The sequence below is a fragment of the Dasypus novemcinctus genome, chromosome 5, assembly GCF_030445035.2.
Source record: "Dasypus novemcinctus isolate mDasNov1 chromosome 5, mDasNov1.1.hap2, whole genome shotgun sequence".
Classification (NCBI taxonomy): Eukaryota; Metazoa; Chordata; class Mammalia; order Cingulata; family Dasypodidae; genus Dasypus; species Dasypus novemcinctus.
Window position 1 is genome coordinate 128,281,429 of NC_080677.1, and position 15,299 is coordinate 128,296,727.

The 15,299-nt window shown below is 35.7% G+C and overlaps 1 protein-coding gene across 1 annotated transcript in view; it reads left to right on the forward strand.

The window, feature by feature from the left end:
* Positions 1-15,299, forward strand: part of CNTNAP2 (contactin associated protein 2) — a 2,351,919-nt gene that overhangs the window by 1,601,630 nt on the left and 734,990 nt on the right. The gene's annotated exons all lie outside the window — the stretch shown is intronic.

A 15,299-nucleotide genomic window follows, 5' to 3' on the forward strand; every position in this document is an offset into this window, starting at 1 on the left:
TCCAGAAGACATAAACAATTGGCAAACAAGGGTTTTCCAAGAAAACGTGACATATCCTACAGGGTTGCTGATAAGTAACACCTAGTGATAAAACTAGTTTCTGTTCAGTAGAGAAAGCTTTATCAGAATGGACAAGCAAGCCATACTAATCAATGTCTAACTGCTGGCTGGCAACTTGTAAGACCCCCTATGTATAATGGAAACTTAATGTTAGGCAATGAAAACATTTCCTCATTTGCTTCCCATGTTTGCCCTCTGTGAGTGTCCCCTTTCTCCTCCCTTGGTGGAGCTCCCCTCTACTTTCTGAATGGGATGCTGCCAGATTCACGAATCATCCACTAGAGTTGTGAGACCCTAAATTACATGAAAAGTTTTTCTTTTATCAACCTAGTCTGCTAAAAAATAATGTATATCAAAGCAATGCTATAAAGGATTATAGTGATGAATTTTATGAAATTAAGCTGCAGTTAATTTCCTTATGCATTTAAGATTAATAAACTGCTAATTAGACTATGCAAATAAGGATTTCTGAAGTCTAAAAAATATTTCCTAGCACCTTACCCATAAATCTTTTTCAGTAACTATTTTGTTATGTAGTTGGAGAATAGCAGATTGATGAGCCAATCTAATTATGGGAAATTTACATGTGTATAGTATTTTATAATAAAGGACTTGAAACTAATGTAGGGAAAGTAGTTATAGCATTCATTACAGTTATATGATGTAAGTTCTCTCTGAGTTTGAAAGTACTTTATGCCATATAAACTTACAAGCCACAACAAATACTTTGTATTACACATCTGAGGCATAGCCATGGCATGAGACTGAGCCCATCAGCTATTACAGTTATTGGGATTCTTACATTTACACCTCACACATATCATACTCAAGCACATATTTCAGGAGTATTGCAGATTACCCAGAGACCTAGGTAATAACTAAATGCCTCATTATGCAAAGTGAGAGGAGGAATTCATATATCTTACATTATCAATGCTACAGTATCACACTTTGGATGTCTGTTTTATGGCAAGCACCATATAAAAGCTTTTTAGAATTATTCTCGTGCTCAGTTTTTTTTTAAATAGAGTAAGTATGCTCATGAGGCTAAAAGACAAAGCATAACTTTAAAGCCAGCTTAGTATAAACTTTTTTCTAAAGGTTTACATACAAATGCATACACACACAATGGAGGAATTAGAAGTCATCTAATGATTGTTCTAATTCTTTGGCAAGTTTGCAAATGGAATAAGAAGAACCCTATTGAAAGTAAATTCAACTGATTAACCATAATGCCATAAGAATTTTGAAAAGTCTCTCCCATTTAATATTTAAGAAACATTTACTGATGCAATAAAGTAACACATATTACCTTTATATGGTTCCTCCATATTGTATATCTGTTCAATATCCCCATGAAAGATAAATGCAATTATTGCCCTTTAATCCCAATTTAAACAGATCAAAACAAAGAATCTTTGAGATAGGCAGACTTTGATTCTCAAGCATTAGCAAGAAGGCAGATACTTAAGTCTTTCGAATATAGTCTGTGTTCTTTGTACTAGATTTCTCACCTGAACTATTTATGTAATAAAATTCAAACAATATATACCTAAGAAGAGTGGTTGTGGGTGCATTTTAGCATGCTTAATGGAATGTCTCCAAGCCTGCAGGCTTAGGCAAACTTTTTCTGATTTTCCTTAGTTTAATTAATATTTTTTAAGTTTAGTCTAATTTTATCTTTCTGTATATATGATGATATGGGTATCAATCATGACAATTATGTTGTCCATGTTATCTCTCTAGTTTTCTTAAAGCAGTTTGAACAAACGATTAAAAACTTGAAAAACAGAGTATGCCTGACTAATAAATCAGATATACACCTAATAATTCAAAAAAAGGAGCAATTCCAAATTTGTGTTTTCACATTTAAGCTATTTTTGAATTTTCAGTTAGCACAATAACCCTACAAAATCCTCTGCTATGCTGTTCTCACTGTGAACAGCAATTGTTACCACTTTTCTTTGTTGTTCTTCACACCTGCTAAAATCCATGGTACCTATACACATAACTAATTATCAACAATTCAACAGAGTAAGTTTCATCAAAATTTTAAAGGTACAATTTTAAATGAATTAAAATATTTGATATTTCATTGTTTGATAGTTTCTACAGCAATGAATGATAAAAAGAGATTAAGCAAAATGGAAATTCTTGTGAAAAATTTCAAATTACTCTTATTCTATTATAGTATTCTTGTAACTTTAATGAATAAAAGTAATAACAGTACCACCCTAATGTGGTCAGATAAAATTTTTTCAGTTAATTAGATTGTTTTCTGAAGATCTAACCAAGTTTGCCGTTTTCAGAGTAAAATTGTATAAAAGTTGCTGTTAACCTCCAATGTACCTTTATCAGCATGTGTGTTTTTAACATGATAAATTTTATCATTCATTCCTATTTCACTTATAGGTTATTAAAGTTCCTAAAAAGTATTAAACTATGAAGAAGAACTACCATTTTCAAATAAAAATACTTTTGAGTCTCTTGATTTTCAGATCCCCATAAAAGTCAATTAGCCAATTTGATTTAATATGAATTCATTAACATTGCTAAATATATTACCTGCATACCTATTCACTTTTCAACTCCATTCTAAAATACTTCCAAATTTATTAATAGGCAAAAATATAGCAGGCCATCTGTTATCCATAAATTTGCTATTTATCACTTAATCAGTTGGTAACAGAATAATTATTATTTGATCTGAGATTATGTATTATTCTGAATTACTTTCTGAATTATTAAATTATATTCAGGAAAGTTTAAATGTTAAGTCCATCATATGCTATTCAGTTTTAAGAAATAGGTAATATATATATGGTACATAGTCTACCATTTTGTTAACCAAAACATTTGGTCATTTGTGACAGCTATGTTGGATAACAATATACTCTATGTATATACTCTATGTTGGGGATTGAATCATGTACATATTCAAGTCTTAATCTGCATTCGATTTGTAAATAGGACCTTTGGAAGATGTTATAATTAGTTCAAGTATGGCCAGATTGAATCTGGGTGGATCTTAGTCAATGTGACTGGAGGCCTTACATAGAGAGGAAATTCAGATACAGTCTGTCAGAAAAGGACACAGAAAAAAGCTAAAAGTCAGTGTAAATGAGAAGACCAGATACATGGAGGCAGAGAAAATGCCATGTGATAGAGGACTACCCTCACCAGAAGGCTATCAACCCTGGGGGAATCATAACCTTATGACATCATGATTTTGGACTCCTAGCCTTTAAGCCAGCCCATTGTGTGGTATTTGTCGTAGCAAATCTGGCAAACTAAGACAATGTACTTGTTTTTAAACAAAAGAAATATATAGACTAATTAGCTGTCGATGATAGCTATTGTAAGAAATTATAACCTATATAACTTATCAACAAGTTTTTGAATGGGCACCATGTTAATTCACCTTGATTGTCTGTTCCACATTGGGGGCTCTGGAATTTTATGGATGCAAATGCTTTTCATGAAGCTTTTAAAAACACAACCGGAAGCATGAACTCTATGGAAGACATTTTTGAAATATGATTCAGTTTATATTGTTGACATATAAGGGTCTGAAAGATCATTTCTTCACATCCTATTTCACCTGTCGTTGCTGCCATCTCAAAATTCTATTTCCTTTTGCATAAAACCAGTGTTTAAAAACTATAAAAGCAAACACAGCAGTGAAGAAATTTTCCCCTGGGTCTGACTGCCATATGCTTTAAAACAGAACTGTTTGAATAGCACAAATTAGCATTCCTGAACTTATGGATAGAGACTTCTTTTGTTTTGTTTTATCACCTGGATAAGGGAAACCAGTTTGATGAATATACTTCAAATTCTAATGACTGGCTGAAAAATAATTTTTATACTGAAAAGTGGGGACTCTTGCCACATTCTTATGACTGGTAGAGTTCCCAATAGTTAAGAAACAAACTTGACTTCCTTTGAAAATATAATCCAAAATCTGCAAGAGATTTAGAAGCATGCTTTTCTTCTGTGACTTTCCAGGTGCTCATTCTTAGTCATAAGTAAAATATATTTCAGATTCAGTGAACTTTTTCATTCATTCAACAATGAGGATTTATTCATTGCTTACACAGTCCAGACACATTCTCAGCACATCAGATATAGCAGTGAACAAAACAGATAAAAAAAATTTACTACCCTATGAAGCTTATACTCTACAGAGGGAGACAAAGAAACAAACAGACAAATACATGTATTCATACATACCTAAATGCATACACACACAAATAAAAGATACAGTATGACAGATGGTATATGTGCTATAGAAGAAAAAATAAAACAAAGGAGAGGAATGGTGAGAGCAGGATTGAATTTAGAGTGTTATAATTTGAAAAAGTTCTATAGAAGATGAGAACAAAATATAAAGACATATGGTGGAAGAGTACACCAGCTCCTGGGACTAGCAAGTGTAAAAGCCCTGACACTGGAACATGGCTGGGGAAGAACAAGGGCAATGTGTCAGGTAAGCCAGATGGAAAGGAAGTCAAGTTCCTAAGAGGAATGGGGGCAGATGTACTGGGCCTGTGTGCACTGGTGAGGACGCCAGCTTTAATTTAAGTGAGAAGGAATGCCATTGGTGGTATTTGAGCTGAGCAGCGAAATGTTCTGATGTAAAAAAATTTCACTCTGGCAGCGATAGGCAGACAAGAGAAGAAGCAGGGATATGTTGGAAAATTGTTGACTATCTCAGGAAGAGTTGATGGTGTCTTGGATCAGGGTGATAGTGGTGGAAATGGTGAGAATTCGTCACATGGAGTGTAAAGGTTGGACCAACTGGTTTTTTTACATGTTTTTATTTTATTTTATTTTTTATGGTTTTAACATTATTTTTCTCATAAGGAGAGGAATAGCAGAAATCTGAGAGAAAAAGATGAGTCAAGGATAACTTCAAAATATTTTACGTGAGCAAGGATAGATTTACCATTTATTGAGCTATAAAAGAATATAGGAAAAAAGATTCAGGGGAAACATCAGGACTTTAGTTTTAGATTTGTTAAGTTTGAGATTCAAGTAGGTACCTAAGTGGAAATGTTGATACATGGTTGGATATCTGAGTCTGGCATTCAGGGAAGAGGTCCAGACTACAGATATAGATTGGGGTGTTGTTTAAATCCATGGAACCTAGTAAGATCCCCAGAGACTAAGTATAGATAGAGAAAAGGAAGTGTCTAAAGAGCCCTGAGCGCTCCAAGATTTATAGTTTGTGGAGGTGAGAAAAACCATAAAAGGAGACTGAGAAGGAACAGCCAGTTAAGTTGGAGGAAAACCAGGAGAGTATGTTCTGCTGGAAGGAGGACGGAGCAATCAATTATGCCAAATGAGGTGAAGACTGAAAATCTTGACCACTGGCAATGTAAAATTCATTGGTGACTTTAACAAGAGCAGTTGCTTTTGGAGTTATGTAATGAAATTGTGAATGTAATGGGCTTGAAAGACAGTGGGAGGAGAATTGGAGGCAGTGGAGTTTTGCCTAAGAGGTAAACGGGAAAAGGATAGTAGCTAGAAAGGAGCTGGACATAGAAAGCTTCATGATTTTAAAAGTTGGGAAAAATAACACTATCTTTGAATGAATCAGTAGAGAAAAATATGTTTGATGATATATAAGAGAGAAAGAATAATTTCTAGAGAATTGTCCTTGACTATGCAAGAAATTGGAATATGTGCTCAATGGATACAATGCTTTATTTAGAAGCAAGGATAATTGATCCAAAGTGATTGGAGAGAGAAGAGAGTCTATTGGCTTAATTGCAGATAAGGTACTAGATATTGGGAAATGGACTTTGGCCCAGTGGTTAGGGCGTCCGTCTACCACATGGGAGGTCCATGGTTCAAGCCCCGGGCCTCCTTGACCCGTGTGGAGCTGGCCCATGCGCAGTGCTGAAGCGCGCAAGGAGTGCCCTGCCACACAGGGGTGTTCCCCGTGTAGGGGAGCCCCACGTGCAAGGTGTGCGCCCCGTAAGGAGAGCCGCCCAGTGCGAAGGAGGGAGCAGCCTGCCGAGGAATGGCGCAGCCCACACTTCCCGCGCCGCTGACGACAGCAGAAGCGGACAAAGAAACAAGACGCAGCAAAAAGACAGAAAATAGACAACCAGGGGAGGGGAGGGGAATTAAATAAATAAAAATAAATCTTTAAAAAAAAAAAAAGGTACTAGATATTGTGATGGAAGCTCTGGAGTGTCTGATTCCTTTTATTTCAGATTCCTGTATATTTTCCTGATGAAGTAAGAAGCTAACCGTGAGAAGGTATAGAAGCGTAAAGAGAAAAAGCTATGTAGTAGCCCTCCAAGGGAGAGGGAGAGTGAATGGACTAGAGGAGTATTATAAGGTGACCAAGTGCAGTGGAAGCTCAATGAGTTTAGTGGTCATGGACTTAGAGTGAGATCATTTTGCACGTTATTACTGTTTTTGATAAAGCCATATTTGGCTGCAAGTTTTCAATCTTAGCATAGGCAGAAGGACTAATTTAACTATTAATGGAGATTTTCCAAATGTGTACAACACAACAGGAGAGGAACAAGGGAGTTGTATACAAGGAAAGAAAATAATAATGAAGTATGGCAAAGGAAAGAAGTGAGGACATGAGGAATTGAGACAATGCAAAGGTGGCAGAATCAATGGATTGTGGGATCTGATGTTGGAGTTAGAGTGCTTAGAAAATGAACTCTAATTTGCTTATGATAACTTCTGCACCTACAAGAAAATGTGTTATGATACAATATAGCATTTTCCATTTTCCATTCATACTTTTTCCCTTCCATTTATGCTTTGCTTAGTTTGCAAGGAGGTCATTCTTATGTTGGGAGATCTTAATGATTTCCAATGCTGTGCATACCGTCCATGCTGACAGAAGGCATGTTTCACTAAGGACAGAATGTGCTAAAAACTTTAATGGGTAAGAGGGCCGCATGACTCAACCCATCTTTTTTAACTCTCTCCATCTCCCCCTTTTAAGATATGATATTGTCCTTCTTTTTTCTTTTTCTTTCTTTTTTTCTTATTATCTGACCATGAAAATTCCTGGGAAGGCATTTTTTAATGAGCCGATGTTGCTAGAGATAGATAAAGGATGGGAATTGCAGAAGAGAGACCAATGATTAAAGAATAAAATGTCTATGACCCAAAAGGGAGATCTAATTTTTAAAAGGAAAGTTAAGAAAATCCCAAAATAGGAAAACCAAACAATAAAACCTCTAAAATTATATAGATGCCTAAAAGAGTAATTTTTTAAACGGAAGAACTAATGCTAACTTCACATTTCCACCTCAATTTCTCTCTTACCTGCTTCAGCCTCAAAACTCACATATTCCCCTTTCTCCTGAATATAACAGCTCAATTCCATGCAGAGCCTATCAAATCACACACATTTCTGCGTGCTTCTTTGGTTCTATTCGCCTGGCAGCACCGTCTCCTTTAACATTATTTTTCTCCTAAGGAGAGAGCACGTAGAAAGGAGAATAAAACCGTTTAGACTAAGACTTTCAGGGTGACAGTGCCAGTGAATTTAGTATCAGGTTAGGCATGACTCTTAGGGAAATGATGGAGACCACATGAGCTGCTGTGGTTATAATATACTATGGAGAAGACGGCAAATTAAATGGGACCATGATCTCATAGAAAGTTTGGGACTGGCTTTACTCTGTTCTGGTAGTTGTTTTGACTCAGTCACTAGCAGTTGTTATGATTATTGTAAATGCCTGAGTCATACAGCTTATATATGTGATATCAAGTCTAGAATTCCCTCCTAGTAACATTTCAATATTTTGAGGTGTCAGTGATTTTCTTAAACAGCAAAATACCATCGAAGGGCCATTCAAAATGCACAGTGCTATGAATGTTGTAAGAAACAATCATTATCTAACCAAATTTTCCATCAAATTGTTTAACTTCAAGTGTCTGGATCTCATTCAGCCTGTGGGGAGAAAAAGAACGTAAACCAACTCTAGTATTATTCTTTTTTATTTTATAAAGGTATAGGGAATTGAACCCGGGACCTTCCTTATACATCGAAGCAGGCACTCAACCACTGCCTATACCTGCTCCCCGTATCATTGTTTAAGTGTTACATAATATTAGTTTGGGTTTTTTTTTTGGAAGCAGTGTTGTCACAATTGCTTTGAAATGCCACTAAAATAATTAGAGAAAGCATTGTCTTTTCTTTCTCTCACACTTTTCTTGCACACATTTGTCCTAGTTCCGTCTGCTTCTCTGTAGTGGTCTCTTTTAATCCCAGTTATTACCATATTATTGTAGATAGAAATAAAAAAAACATTTGGTAAAAATCTACTTTGTGCTAACCATCTTATGAGTACTGTAGGTGCTTGTAAAATAAATTAAAAAACACAACTTTTGTTCTGAAGATGTGAAAATCTAGACAACGTTATACAGTTAGATGGCTTACATAAAGGAACATAACTGTGTGAAAAATCTGTGTGAAAAAACACATAGTTAAAGTTGAGTGAGATTATTTGAGAAAGTAAGTTCTCCTAGTAGATCCAGGATTTGTATAAGAAGATATTCAAGGTAAGCATGAAAAAATAAATCAAAGTAGGAAAAAAAGAAAGCACAAAGAGATTCTAGACTTGACGATCATAACTTGCTCTCCCCTTTTTTATTTCACCAAGGGCAACCCTACTGACTATTACAAATTATGCTATTATTTGTTTTCTTTCTATGTTTTGTAGTGCTAGGAATTAAAATATAAGACCAAAATGAGTACAGGGCATATCTCACCAAAACTCAGCATTCAGCCTTCCTTTCTCCCCTTCTTCCACATTATCTCCAGAGGGTGCTTCAAAAAAGGTTGTGCTCGCACCATTTTCTTGTGAATTAACAAGAGTAAATGACAATCCTCAGTATGGTCTACAATGTTCTCTGTGATGTGAGACGTTTCACTACCTTATCTCTCTCTGCTGACTGTTCCTTTCTCCAGATGACTTCCTTCCCTGTCTACCAGACAAACTGCCTGATTTTTCAGGATTCAGCTCAGATGCCATCTTCTTTATGAAGCCTTCCCCAAGATGGAAGTGGCTAATCTTTTCGCTACTTCTTTCAACCTAAACAGGCTCCTTTCATTTTATTTCATGTACATGTGGTTTTCCCTCTACTTCAGTGAAATCTTTGAAGGTGGGGACTCTTGGCTCATCATTACATCAATACATCATCATTGAGCAGCAACTATGTTTCAGACACTGTAGCAGATAATTGTGACAATGGTAACCAAAACAGATCTTTCTTTCATGGAGGTTATCTAGCATTCAAGAAAACAGATGTTCATCAAATAATCACATAAGTTATCATTTTCAGAGCATAGAGCAAAGAAACCCAATCAATTCTGGACTGTTAATGTGGGAGTCAATGTTGGGAATCAGGAAAAGTCTTCTTTGTGTATATAGATTAATATATGTGTATATACTTTTCTTTTCGTAAGTTGACATCATTAATAAAACTTTATATTTTTTTACTACTGTCATTATATATTTTAATAATGTAACTAGTCATCTAATTTTATCAGCCTAAAACTTTATTGACTTTCTACCATTAAACAATAGGATTTAATGTATTTGTTTATATTTGCAATGTAATTTTTATAACTGATTTTTGTTTTTAGTTTTAATGCATTTGCAGTGTAATTTTTTCTTACTATGTTTCCCTCCTCTCTGCCTTGGGATTTTAATTAATCATATAGTTATTTTAGTGTTTCTATGGTTATATTTAAACAGCAGTATGTCGGCTCTTCAAATATAGTTTTGACATTAATATTGGTTGATATTTTCATTTACATTAATAAGTAAGACAGTAGTAGTAAGGCAATGAAGACAAACGTCAAAACTTCACTCATTCATCCATGACATGAGTGAATTATTCCCTAAATCAGATAATATTTTTCACAGTCTGGAAGAATATAGTTTCAATCTTTTGTGCTATTCACAGGGTAATAATGCCTATAGACACACTTTTAATCTACATTATTAACATTTTCTCCATTACATCGTAAAGTTTGACAATTGAAAAACAATGTCAAACCCTTATTGGTAGCATTTGCCAATTATCATGGCATATAAAGGCTCTTACCATTGCTGATTTCCTGCTACTAAGGTATCCTCATGAAACAGAGTTGGGAAGAGAGTGGCAGCAGAATGCATTATATACTGTTTCCACTGAGCAGTAATACAAGACATAAATAGCCTCAAAAGACTAGATGATAGTAAAATCTAAGAACATAATTAGGAAATTATGACTTTTGAGTACATACTACCACCGCTGCTTTTGAAATAATAAACATGTTAATCGAAAGCTTATATAATTTTTAATTTTTATTAATGACTTTAGCAATCAGCTTGCATATTTCCTGGAAATTTAACAGATGTCTCCTGAACACTGGTTATAGGTGGGCAGCGGGGACTTTGTATACCATTGCCTTTATACCCTTACACAATATACTTAAGTATCTATTATTGATTTAGTCATTTTAAATAGTGTCTGTTAACAACTTTTTATTAAAGATGAGGAAATTGGTGCATGTACTGTTTCTCCTGCTCTTCCTCTATCTACCTCTAAGTCTTTCAACTCATTGTTGTAATTTGTTAGTTAATTCCCTGTAATAATTAGGGGCAAGTCATTGCTGCAAATATAATTAATATTATATAACATTTTTTCTGGAAATATTGGCCAATGTAATTAGAAAAGAAAAAAATATTTTAAAAAGTCCTTGGAGAAAATAATCATTAACCACAAACTTTCTCATAAAGCAAGAAAGTTCTTTCTAACTAAACAGGAAACCAAACTCAGCCATTATAAAGTGAGAGATTGGCCAACTGAACTAATGAATGAACTTGATAAATCTAACTACATATAAACATTGACATGTATGAAAAGGAAAAGGCTAATGACCTTAATAATTGCTTAAATCTTAATGTTTTAAAAAACTGTACTTAGAGAAAAGAACAGACATATGAATGATTATCCATGGTACTTTAAGAAAGTCAAGTAGGAGTCAAAGCTTATGTCTCCTCCCCACCAATTCTCAAGACTTTTTAAGTTCTGATACACACATAATGAAAAATTTATGATTTTCCTGTTTTACTCACTTCCTCTCCTTGTCTTCACTCTTATGCTTTTAATGGTCTGAATCATCTCTAACTCGAAGTGGAGTTGAATTTTTTTCCCTTAAAAAACTTTTTGTTTCAATTCCCTAGTTACATCAAAAAAGTCAATGTAGACCTAAAGTAGGTAATAAAAAGAGGAAGAATATGGTGATAAAATCTAGCATGGATTTGTATGATTCAGAAAAACTGTAAAGGGATAATTGTGAATTATTAGCATGGCATAAGACACAATTAGCATGTGATAAAATACAATGTCATAAGATACAGTGCACAACTTAAGGGAGCATGATTCACATAGTCAGATAAGATGGCCCAGTTCCCCTCATGGTTAGAATGATTTTACTTTATTCAAATGAGTTTTATGCCTATATACTTCAAATTCATCCTCAGAAATTGTTTTTTAGCATGTTTCACTTTCAATCTCAGAGGGTAAGAAGTTTAAAAGCCACAAAACTTATGCCTTAAATATTAGACAATTACGCCATCAGATTAGCGCTAAATTGAGGAAACATAGGAAGAAATGAAAGCAGAAGCTGAGTAACTGGAACTTGAAAACGTGCTGGTGTTTTTGAGGAAACACAGTTGGTCCCACAGCACTGTGCTGAAGAAAAGTGCCGGGTTCAAAATGAAGCATTGAAATAAGAATAGTGTGAGACCAGTGTTAAGTGAAATGCTCGCAAGAAATTGCTTGAAACCGGAGTAGTCCCTAAACTCTTCATATCGTTTACTATGTTTACTCATAACTATTACTCATCATCTAGCCCACGGGGTTTCCTTTTGAACCGGAATGGCTCTGCTGAGTGGCTTCCTGTAGCAGACGAGCTCCGGGGAGGGACGCACCACCGAGGCGACCTAAGCGTCTGCTGTGGAAGCTGAAGCTAAGATGAGGATGGATTGCGTTCAGTGCAACGCATTCCTCTGGGAATCCTCATGTAGGGAAATCATTTAATTTTCTAAAATGTCTCTGAACTGCCGGGAGGGTTCTTCATGGAGCGTCTGTAGTTCTCCTCAGTTACACACGTAACTCCTTGGAGATGCATTTAGTTAGTGAGGCCTTTCAACATGTCAGGCTCCTTTCATTGAAGCTTACATATTTTAGATGTTGAACCAATGTAGCTGAATATTTTTCTTTCTTCGCCTTCATGTAAAAATGACCCCTGAGTAAAGTATACATTTGGTTTGTTTGTAAGGAAAATACACTCTGGTTACATGTTTCTGGGTGAAAAAAAATCTGTCAACATGCTGCCTTTAGTTAATGATGACTGGAGCAGGTTGGATTGCTTTATGAAAACATTAATTTATCATGTGACTCTGTAAATGTGAGCATACAGCCCATAAAAAGCCATAAAAGTAAGTTATCATCTAAGAGAGAGTTCCATATTTTAAAAACTCACTGAATGATTTGTCCATGGGCACATTTTAGTAAATTCCATATCCAAAGAGAGCACACTAGGAAAATCAGATTGGAAATCTGTCTTTTAATAGTTTTAAAAAATTCCCATTAATCCATACTGAATTTGGTTCTTGAGACTATTTTAATGGTGTTCTAACAGAATCAAAGATTATATACTAATCCTAAAGTTTAATTATGGATGTACAGAATATTGATTAAGTTATAAATTCCCCAACTAAACTAACATTTTATATTCAGTTCAACACCAAACACATTTCAGAAAACTTCGTTACAGTCACAGAGCCCAACTTTTCTTAAGCCTAATATCTAAAAGAATTTGATCCTCAAGTTAGAATATTCAGAACCTAGCAGTTGAGGTGTATACTTTCATTGATACATTTACAAGTTTACACCAAAATTAAAACTATGATGAAAGTTTTTGCACTCTATGTATATTTGAATTGTATTCAATTTTCACATCCTGCCCCCCACCCCAATAAATAGGAGAATGAAAACACTTTGAAAACTCTAAGTTATAGCAGATGTCCTGTCAAGGATTCAGGACACCTGGATTTTGGGTCCAGCTCTCCCTTCAACCATGTGAAAACGAGCTTGTCACAGCACCTGTCTGTGCCCAATTTTCTCATCTGGGGAAAAGAAAAATGGATTTGAAGTAGAGCAGTAGCTCTCCTCTTGGAGAAATTACAACCAGCATCCATTCCAGTTCTGTAAGCTATGACTCTGAAGTCACCATAGCTGTAGTTCCAGTAGTAGCAGCAGAATCAATAGTATTATAAAAAGTGTTTATATTTAGTTACAGCCATGAAAATCTTAATAAGGACCTATTATGAAAATGACACAATTTTTGAACCAAAAATCTTGATGCGTGGTATAAAATATGGCCCAAAATATATTGCAAAAATGACACAGAATATTTGAAAGAAGAATGGTGCTCACTCAACTTCCCCCCTTTTGTGAGGATAGGACTGAATAGGGGTCTTGTAACCTCTACATTCTTTGGCAAAACTCACTCCCCTCTTCCCCAGGCCCAGAAAACCCAAAGGTCAGACCAGTCCAAGGGCAAAGTAATAGAAGAGCAGAAATTTGTCAGCATTAAAGATGAGGTATTAATTGGTGATTGGAGGAAAAAATAATCTCATAGTTAGCTTTTGGGTGTGTACCCAAGGCCACCTTCACAGGCAGTGGCTTGGGCTGTCACCCAGGGCCCCTAGCTCAGAAAAGCTCCATGATTAGCTTAATGCTCGGCTTTAACTGTCTTGAAATTCTCAATAATTTTTAATAAGGGGCCCTGAATTCTCATCTTGCTTTGACTCCCACAAATCAGGTAGCCAGTCCTGTCTGCAGAAATAAACAGAATCACTCCATGTCCTTCTCTTTGGTTCTTCCCATTTTCCTCTGAGGATTGCCCTTTACACATAAAGTTCAATCATCGGCAAGAAGCCTCCTCCTTCTATGGCTGCCACGCACACTTCAACCATGAAGCAAACTCCACCTCTTCAGTGCCAATAGCAATTCAACTCTATTCTGGTCACTACTGCTTTGTCCTGGAAGGTGGCTCTCCTCACCACTGCCCATCCACCAGCCCCATTACCAGCACTCTTTCCCACTGAGAGAGAAAAATTTGCTTTCCTAATGCCCAGATCACTGCAGTTATGATGCTTCAAGAGGCAAGTGACTGCCAAATAATCCTTATATGCTGGCTTCTCAAGTAAAAGTGAATTTCTAAGTGATTATTTCCTTGCTGCTAATTAAGTACCAGCAGGGAAAGGAGGAAGAGAAGAAGCCTCCAGAATTTTATTTTGTCTTCAAGTTTATAAAAGCCAAGAAAAGTACCCTAGGAATTTGCTGAAAGGCAATTTCTTGTATGTTGATAAACTTTGACAAAGAACCAATTTCTGAACCAAAAATCTTGATGTGTAATATAAGATGTGGTCCAACATATATTCCAATAGTGATGCAGAATATTTGAAAGAATGGTGCTCACTCCATGGTGCACACACTTCATCAAAATGCCACAAATGATTAGAATTATAATTCAGGTATTTCTAGAATAGTAACACAAAATATTTTTTTCCATTTTTTGGTACTGGAAGTAGTTAATTGACAATTCTCCCTCACTTTTGGATTGTAACAGATGACGCCCAAGCTAAAAATTCAATATAGTCTATTTTGTAATGTGATCCACATTGGGATCATACAAGTCAGCCACAATGCAAATCTGAAAATGTCTTTGCCTGCCCTATGAGGGGTTCCAGGGGAAATATGGCCTGGGGTGAAAATAACCAGGCCCTTGTACAAATGTTTAGCTCAGTCATTGGCTGAGGCCACCCAATGAAGATGTGGCCCTTGTTTTGAAAGCAGAGTTGGACACTGACCCTGAAGTAGCTAACTAACTATATTCCTCTCAGCTGCACAACAAATCCTTTCCCGAAGGGGAATCTGAGCAGGGCATCTCTGACTGGCACAGATGCCTTGAAAATTCATCATGAGGTAATCATTTTATGAGACCCAATGGGAGAAATGTCTCTCGGTAGCAAGAATAGTCATGAATAAACTGAACAAGGGATTTGGGCCTGTCTTTTGGACACTGTTATCCATGTAACCAATGAGTTTTCCCTGTATGCATTGGTTGCTAAGAAGCTCAGAGCTAAATTTATGGGGAACCTATAGTACCTCATAAAATGAATTTTGAG